The following is a 9793-nucleotide window of genomic DNA, read 5'->3' on the forward strand; positions in this document are numbered from 1 at the left end:
CACTCCAAGCGAGTAGATCTCTTTCTGGCCGCTTAGAGAGAGGCTCTTTTCCTCTCTGATGGTCAGACTTTCCCTGACAATCTGTTTCATTATCCCACAAGCCCAAGTGTGTTAATACTGGAGAACTAAAAGTTTGCCGAATAATGTGTTCGTAACCATATCCAATGCCAGTTCAGCCCTTGGACTGGAGAGTCATGTCTACACAGAGATATTCTGAAAAATAAAGTTCTGGGAGCTCTAGGGAAAAGTGAGGTTGGGAGTTGTAAGAAATAAATGATGTTGGGCTCCTGCTATTAGCCGGACTGAAGGTAGTATCATAGAATTATTATCAGCCCCCTTTGAGAAGGCTAATTAGGGAAAGGTGCAAGTCTCCCCCACACAGTATACATGTGGGGTCAGCACGTAAGTGCAGATGTACCTGGTGACATCTGCCCCGAGGCCCCCCCATCACTTGCAAGCTGTGGAGAACTAGCCTGACTTGCTCATGACAGATGGGAACAGCGCTAAACTTGCATGAACCCCGCTGGGAGGGAGGCCTCCACGGCTGCTATCTCAGGCTCCGCGTCAGACACGATTTACTCCGTATCAAGTTGCGTACCCCACCCAGAACATGACTTCAGATTTTGTTATGCTATGGCCGATGTCTGGTCCAAATGAGAATTTGCACAAGATGTTAGAAGCAGAAATGAAGACACCATTACCCTTGGAAGGTCGTAGATACTTAATGTAGTGACAGACAGGAAGTTGCCCAGGGCCTCCAACTTGCTGTCTTCTACTTACTTCCCCAAGGTGCCAGTAATAGGAAAACAACACGTTTCTGGTGATAGGCCCTCTTGCTGCTCTTTTCAGTGCCTCAGCTCCTCAGACAGGCTCCTATCTATGGCTTCACTGATCAAAGCAACCCGACACTTCAAACCTCCACTCCCCTCTCTCCTCCCCTAAATGTGTTACGGCCACTTCCTTTGAAATGTTATTTCTAACACACAGTAGTTCTTTCCTTACCAAGTTTCAGATATATCATGCGGGACTTACAGAGGAAATGCGTTTGAGTCGAAGATTGCCAGAGGCTGTCCCTTCCCACAGCCCAGAGAATAGGATGTGCCTACAAGTCACAACTCGGCAAGCTGTGGGCCATTTTACTGCCTGGTACCTCCAAAGCTGCGGATCCCAGAGCCAAGCATTCTTAGATCAAAGAGCCCTTTACAAATCACCTGGGGTTTAGCCGCCACCCCCCAGCAGCTCTGACCCAGCTGGTAAAAATGTCTGCAGCTCCCTCACCTGAGAAGTTTGGTCTAGGAGCTAAAGTCTTATTTCTTGTACTGCGTGGGTGCCCAGGATAAGAAACTTAACCTCACAGAACGGTTGCTCTCCCTTGGAAGCTCACTGCCCCCACAAAAGTCAGGACAGAGAAGGGTAACTAGTTAGGGGAGAGGGCATCAGTGGAGAATTGAGGTGTTGGATGGTAAAAACCTGATATACGTGTATGAAAGTACAGTGAAAGTCACCTACTACAAATGGTCTGTACAGCCTGCTCCAGGAATGGTAATTATGTCTGTGTGGTACCCCGAAGTCAGCTCAAGACATCCAGGTTCTCCACACAAAAGACATTTTCCTCAGAGTGACAGAGATTAGGGATTAGAGACACTACTATTATACATGATTACCATATGCATAAAAGTCTGGTGGTAATGAAAGTTCCAGAAAACAGAAAGAAGTTATATTGACTCTAAAAATGTATCTCAAAGAGTTGTTCTTGAGGTCCTTTACAGAAAGCAAATTTATCCAAACTCACTGGTGGTTCTGGGTGCATAAGCAGAAAGGGCATTTAGCCAGTGGTGTCAAGCAGATGGGAAAGAGCTGGTCCTAAGGAGAAAAGGAGGCTCCAGGGAAACCACTAATCCTCAGACTTGAACACACAGGGCGTTCCTCGTGGCTAATGCCACATAAGGCAGATTTAGAGCTGAGAGCGGCTACTCTTGCAGGAAGTGGCTACTTCCACGAAAGAAATCCTGACACACGAATCCCTTTCATTCTCCTGTTGGGTTTATGCCTTAACCTCACGTCTCAGCCCTAGAGCTGTCTGACTTCTTTATAATATTGTCTGTATCGTGACCCTGTAATCTAGAGCTTTCAGTGGGGATTGAAGGGAAACAGAAGCCTGGCATTGGGAACAAGACGCCATGTGAGTTATTCTGGATCATGGAGTCTTTCAGGGGACCCAGAGCTCCTACTTGGAACCATTCAAATGCTTCCTGTTTCAACCTTAATTCTGGGTCCCCAAACCAGTGCTAGGTTGGCTTTACCAAACCACCCAGAAGGTGTCAGTAAGATGTGGCCTACAAATGTTGGGGAGGTTCTATTTCCCGAGACTAGTATAGAACAGAGTCCTTGAACCTAGGTTCCAAAACAGACCTCTAGGTAATTCGGCTATGCGGCTAGCTCTGAAGATTAGTGATGTAGGAAAAACTTCCAGTGTCCAAATTGTCATGGAAGACTTCTGACATCAGCCAGGACAGCGTAAAACCCCGTCCCACGCTCTGTCTATTGAGAGTTGCAAATGCAGCTCCCTGAAAGTATGAAGTGTGGCAATGAACTGGACCATTCTTTCTCTCTTGCCTGGGACACTGCAGTCTCCGCCTTCAGGCGGTGAGACATCAGGTTGATGCCCAAACACACAGCAAACAAAATAATGCCCACTAGAAGATTTTTACTGGGCCTCATAGACTTCATACGTAATATTCAAAGTTGGGTATATTTGAAAGCTAATTAGCCAACACGAAGGTAAAAGAGAAACAAAACAAAAAGGGAAAAAAAAAGAAAAAAGGCTGGCCAGTTCTGATGGGAACATAATCAATAGGCATCAAACTGAAATTCTGGAGTGATTGCTATGGATGTGTTTGTGAATAAAGAGGAAGTTTCCGGATCGATGGGGGGAAAAAAAAACCTAAGAAAAGAAACAGTGGGAATTTCGACCTTAGGACACACCTGGAAAAACCATTCAACTGGGGCTCAATGGGAAAAATAGGCACATGCACTACTTTCCAGAGACCATATTAGTCTGGGCCAGAGCCAGTAGAGTTGAGTAGAAAGTCCAGCGATAGACTCACAGTGGCTGCCATCAGCTGGGCAGTCAGTGTAGCCATTCAGGGGAGGAAGGACGGTGGGGCCTTTCATCAAGTAGGGCTAGAACACTTGGTAGCCACACCCACAAAAGTATGACCCCCAATCTTCCCCTTACACCCTGCAGAAATCATGTAGACACCGGCCTAAGTATAAAATATAAACTTAGCCAACATTTAGGAGAAATGCTATATTGGGTTGAGAAAAAAAACAACTTTATGTACAACCCCAAAAGTATAACCTATGAAATTAGACTTTTATAACCTATAACCTGGACTTCAAAATGAATTTTAAGATATTCATAAATGATACTGTTAAAAAAAAAAGGAAAATCTGGTGAGAAAGGCTGGCCTGTTGTGAAATCTGATCTATATGAAAAGCTGGACAGGGCAAAAGTTTGGGGTGGAGAACAGATTAGTGGTTACAGGTGATCAGGAGCAAAAGCAGATGTGACCGTAAAGGAAATCACAGAACAATCTGGGGTTCTATTAGGGTTCCTTGGAGGAATGGAACTAATTGAATGAATAGACACATTCAGGAGTGTTTATTAGATTGGCCTAATGATACAGTTGAGTAGTCCAACAATAGATGTTTCACACTGGAGTGAATCCAGCAGGTTCTTAGACCACAGACAGGTTGCCTCTGCACTCTCCGACTGGGGCTGAAGGCTCAGAGACTTCTTGGAGAGGGACTGGTCTTTATTACAATATAATCCTACAATGATATCAGCACAAAAATGCAACAGTAGCAGTTAACAGAAGAAGGAACTTGCCAGCAAGATTGGAGGAAGACAGGCAGGCAAAAATCTAAGTTTTTTGGTTCTGTGTCCCTTTGATCTTGCAGAAGGGACCACCCACGTCTAGGATGGGGTATTCTCACATCAAATAATCCGATCTGGGAAACTCATCACAGAGTTTTCCAGCGGCTTGTGTTTTAGTTGATTTCAGATCTAATCAATTCGACCAAAGTTAATCATCTCCGGGGTGGTGATTGTCACTTGGGTCTATGCCTTCATTAGAACTCATAAAACAACACATCAAAAGGCACGTGCTGTTAGATATATTTTAAGAATTGCTGTGGCATACACTGGGTTGTTGCTAGTCCTTACCTGAAGGTTTCCTGTGATAAAGCCTATTCCCTGATTTTGAAGATCACAGACGACACTAAAGTGGGTCTTCTTCCCAGTCACACTGCTGGAAATGGGTCACAGGGTCCCAAGCTGTCTGTCCTTTCAGCCTCAGGCAGGTAGGGGCCCCTGCACTGCTCTCCCAGAGTGGGCTGTAAGAAATGTTTCATTTTCTATCATGGGTAGGGAGTGGGAAACAAACCACTGCCGGGTAAAATAGCTCACCACTTTTCTTTTAGTTAAAATAAAATCAACTCATCTGCTACTCTGCTCTCATTTGTTTCAGGTTTGTTTTGTTTCCCCCTGAAACAGAGTTTCTTTTTGTAACCCTGGAGACCTGTAACCCATCCCAGCATCTTCATCTTAGCCAGTGTATTTACCTCCCAAACCCCAAGGAGTGAGCTGTGCGTTACCCACACTGAAAAAAAAAAAAGTTCTCGAAGAGGCGCATCCCACCTAGAAAGGGGAGGGGCAAAGGCCCTAGGGCAACAGGATCATGTGAGCTGCTTTCAGAAGGATGAGGAAGATCCGCCAGGGACAACGTGAAGGTGCAGGACATTCCAGGCAGAGCACAGAACATGAGCGAAGCCAAGAGGCATGAAAGTCCTGGCTATTTTGGGAGCATGGTGATTAGGCTGGAGAGGCTTAAAGATAGGCCGAGGGAAGGGCTGAGGGGAGTGCTGAGGAGAAGTTGGAAAGCTGGTCTGGAGTAAGATGAAGAAACCCAAATGCCATGTCGAAGTTTTGAACATGACCTCATAGCAGGGGACAGGAGCAGAGGCCTTCCAGTTCAAGATAGCCCTGGCCAGATCTGCTTCACATGACTCTGGTGGATGTACCAGATGAGAGGAAGGTGGGGAAGCTCAGCGAGGGCTTCTAGAAAAGTCTATCAAGACATTCGGGTGAGGGCCAAAAGAGGAGCTACAGGAAGAGAAAGAAGGAATAGATCCGGAAGGCACTGAACACTTTCTGTCGGCATAGGTGACCAGCGCCTACTCAGTCTACTGAAATCTCTCCTACGACAGCTTCGCAGACAGAACTATGTTCGCATGATTTGCCTGGGTCAGTTTGCTGGCCTGTGGTAGCCCCTTCAGAGACTGGATTGCCCAAAGATATTCTTCAGGGCTTCAATATAGAAACAGCCTCTCCTGACCACGAAAGACTAATTGAATGAAGCTTTGCTAATTTCTCAGTGTAAGCTGAAGTTAAGTTTGTACTTTCTCTTTGCAGACGCCAGACCTGGAGTCCACTACAGCATCGGTGTTGATAACACTGTAGTGTAGCGAAAGTTTCCATCAAGCCTGGCCTCTGGGATGGAGGCCCTGGGTCCAAGCAATGAACCTCTCGAGCCAGCTTCTTCCTCTGCAAAGAGAGGGTAATAGCCCCTATATTCTTCCTTTGCTTCAGAGAGAGAAAAACAGAGATGGAAGGACAGACATATGAACCCGAGAGAACAGAGAGCTCTGAAGTTGAGGAGCATTATGTAAAAACTGTTACGTTATGGAACTGACCGATCACACAATGCCCAAATAATAGGAACCATTGGGATATCTGCTTTTTCCAGTCTCACTCCCTTTCAGTAAAAATGACAATGTCATTAGCCAGCTTTAGTGGAAACGGCCACTGTAACACACTCAGGTGTCTGTCTGTCCATGTCTATGCCTGTCACAGACAGGACACAGGACCAAGATCAACCTCTGCGTGAAATGTAGAGTTGATCTCTTTTTGAAATAAGAACCAGAGATAAATGTAAGATCACCGGTGCACAGAGACAGCCCAAAGCCCGAGTTACTTTAAAAGGCTGCTGACATTGAATACATCAGGGCCCCGTGGTGATGTTTCTTTGCAGAGGAGACCGGGATGGTTAACGGAAGCAGAGGTGCCAGGTTCTCCTTTAAAATATTCCTTCTTTTGTGTGTCACTGTTCAGACTGAGGAATTCTAAAGCCAGGAGTGGTGAGCAGCCACGAGGGAACGCGTGAGATTAATGGAGAATGAGCAATAGAATTACAGATTTTATGTTACGTCCTTCCTTCTCAGCGCAGAGCTTTAACGTGCCTCATAACCTGCATATTACAGGGACGTGTCATCTGAACCGACCAAGATCAAGCTGACATAAGGACCACTGTGTGAAGGATTTTGGAGTTAGATCTGCATCTGCGTGTTTTTGTCCCTTTGTGAATGATGTGCTCCAATGACTTGCTAAGGGTTAGCTACTCTAGGGACACCCAGGAGGGGAAGATGTGAATTCTCAGTCCAAAGGTGCCTGACTCACATGTGTGTTGGTGGACTACCATTTTTGTTTTTCCTTTTTTAAAAATTGGATATTTTATGTATTTACACTTCAAATGATATCTCCTTTCCTGGTTCCTCCCTCTCTCATCCTCTACCCCCTGCTTCTATGAGGGTGCTTCCCCTCTCTCCCACCCACTCCTGTCTCACCATCCTGGTGTCCCCTACACTAGGGAAAGGAGCCTTCACAAGACCAAGGACCTCACCTCCTATTGATGCCAGACAATGCCATCCTCTGCTACATATGCGGCTGGAGCCATGGGTCCCTCCATGAGTACTCTGTGGTTGGTACTCCCTGGAAGCTCTGGGAGGGGGTCTGGTTGGTTGGTATTGTTGTTCCTATTGGGTAGCAAATCTCTTCAGTTCCTCCTCATGGCGCTGTGCCTTCATTGCTCACTAGTACAGTGGGAGGGAAAATAGTATGCTCTGGGCAAAGCTATTGTGTGGATTAAATAAAGACCTTATAATAGAAAGTGCCCTCCCTCTCTGGTTTCTAGTAAAAGCGTGTGTTGTTTAAGGAGTGTGTCCTACACTGTCCACTGCATCTTTCTCTCTTTGACCTGTCCTCCATCATAGCTTTTCTCTTGATGGCTTACTCTCTCATGGTGCCTCTGGGGGAACAATGAAGCAGCAGCAATGGGCGCAGATCTTAGTCTTTCCATTCGTTCACTACTGGGTGAACTTTAGCTCCTGTTGTCCGGGTGCCCTGCTGTACAGCCCAGGCAGGCTGCATATTTTTTTCCCATAGTATCCCAAATAGGACAAGAGCACATATGCATTCTTCACACAGAGACGCAGAGCAGCCCAATAGAACTCTCTACAGAGATGGGCCTTTCTCATCCGTGTGTAGGCGCCCAATGCATGACCTGCAATGACTCAGAAATCTCACATCTTATTTTTGTTTAAGATTTATTTATTATATATACAGTTTTCTGTCTGCATGTATACCTGCACGCCGTAAGAGGGCACAAAATCCCATCACAGATGGTTGTGAGCTACCATGTGGTTGCTGGGAATTGAACTCAGGACCTCTGGAAGAGTAGTCAGTGCTCTAACCACTGAGCCGTCTCTCCAGCCCCTCTCACATCTTATTTAATTTTAAACCATTTCAATCTGAATAGTCACATGTGGCTACTGGTTGCTCTGTTGAGGAACATAATTTAAAGACTGCAGGACTCCAGGAAGCGATTCAATATGGAAAACAAAAACATAAAACAAAACAACAACAACAACAAAACTCGAAAACAACAAACAAACAAAAACCAAGATGTAGGTAATAGTGGAAAACAGAGTGTCCATCAGAAGTTAAGGAGTACTGGAGAAAGAGGGCAGAGCCCAGTGCTGAGGGTGAGGGCTGCTCTGGGGACATTTCAAATGGAACCAATAGAAACATAGGAGAGAGATTTGAGGACCACTATCATAATGAACAAGGAAGCAGGTCAAGGGCTGGTGTGGCTCAAGTCTAAGGTGTGGCGAGGCCTGGAGAGATTCATAGAGAGAGAGGGACCTCGAGAGGAAGTTTCTGTTCACATCTAGAAAGATGAGCATGGTGCTGTTCAACATGATCCATCCCTGCCCCACAGTTGAAGGGAAAGTCCTTCAGCTGGGAGTGCTGGCTACCAGGAGAAAAACAACAACAAGATAAGAAACAGCACTTCTCAGAATTATAAACAGAAAACCAAGAATCCCGAATACATTAGAAACCAGCGTCACACAGATCCCTGAAGTCAATGCACGGAAGAAACAACAGCCACAAACACAGAAGAGAGAACGGGCTGGTCCCCCGTTAGCATCACTGACGTCTGCAGAGATTCATTCATGACTGACATCCATGAAACAAAAACAGGTTGGGTTAAAAAGAAATTAGATGTGCTAACAATTATACAGAGCCAAGCGCAAGCCCAGGAAAAATGTTTTTGAGTTCAAGACCTAGCTGAGTCAAAATTTTGGAAAAACTTATAAATGGGAGTACTTTTAAACTAGTACATGAATATACTCGGGTGAATATACTCGGGTGTAATACGAATTCATTCTGGGCCGCTGCTCCCAACCCCTCAATGCAGTCCCTCAGGCTGTAGTAGTCACCAACCATAAAGTTATTTTTGTTGTTACTTCATATCTATAATCTTGCTACAGTTATTAATCAAAATGTAAATAACTTTGTTTGGTTTTTTTTTTTTTTTTTTGATAGCCTCACATGATCCCTGTGAAAAGGTCATTCAATTCAAAGGGAGTCACTACCCTCAGGATGAGAACCAACTGGTCTAGTCACTGTTGAATTAGGAAACTTTTGAACAAATACAAAAATACAATGTTCTAATTTCTAATGGTCAGTAGAGGGAAGAATTGTTTTAAAAATCAAATCCATGGATTTTCAGACTGAAATGACCCACTAAATTTCAGGGGGTATAAACTTTAAGAGAAAAAAAATCCATAAAATTTAAGAAGTCACACAAGTTTCCAAAGGAAACACATTACAGACGGCCCCTCCCAGTTCTGACTGAAGGTCATTCTGAATATGGATTCTCAGAGGTACACATGAAAATTGCCAAGTGCAGATTGAACTGGGCCCAAAAACACACACCTACATCCTTCTCAGGATGTGCTGCTGTATTTGGAAAAAGGGGCTTCAGAGAAGAAACTGGGTCACGTGAGTAGGCTCTCATCCAACATAACTGGCATCCTCCTAAGAAAACACGGGACCACACACACAGAAGGAAGACCACAGGAAGACACAAGAGAGAAAAAGACTGGCCCACATGCCAGTGGTTTCAGAGAAGCCAATTCTGTGGCGTGATTACCTGGGGCACTTAGATTTGTCGTAGCTGAGACCTTTCCAGTTACATGACAATTTGGTAAAGTTAGTACAGACTCTTAATGAATTGACCCGGAATATATTCTAATGCCTGAATTTTAAAGTGTAACATTGAAAAGTATACAAGAAAGCAGTGGGGAGCTCTTCTTTTATTGACTTTGCGTGTTGATGTCCCATTTAACATAAACTATGTTAGAAAGATATTGTTGTCAATGCACACACAATTTTGAAGGGTTTTATTTTTGTTTTGGTATGTTTGTTTTTTTGAGGCAGTCTTATGTAGTCCAGGCTGGATTTGAACATGATGTATGGCTGAGAAAGAGTAACTTCTGGTCCTCTTGCTTCCACTTGAAGGACTGAATACACACACACACACACATACACACACATCACACCACATACACAAACACACTACACACACACATCACACACACACCACAC

The sequence above is a fragment of the Micromys minutus genome, assembly GCF_963924665.1.
Source record: "Micromys minutus genome assembly, chromosome: 32".
NCBI lineage: Eukaryota > Metazoa > Chordata > Mammalia > Rodentia > Muridae > Micromys > Micromys minutus.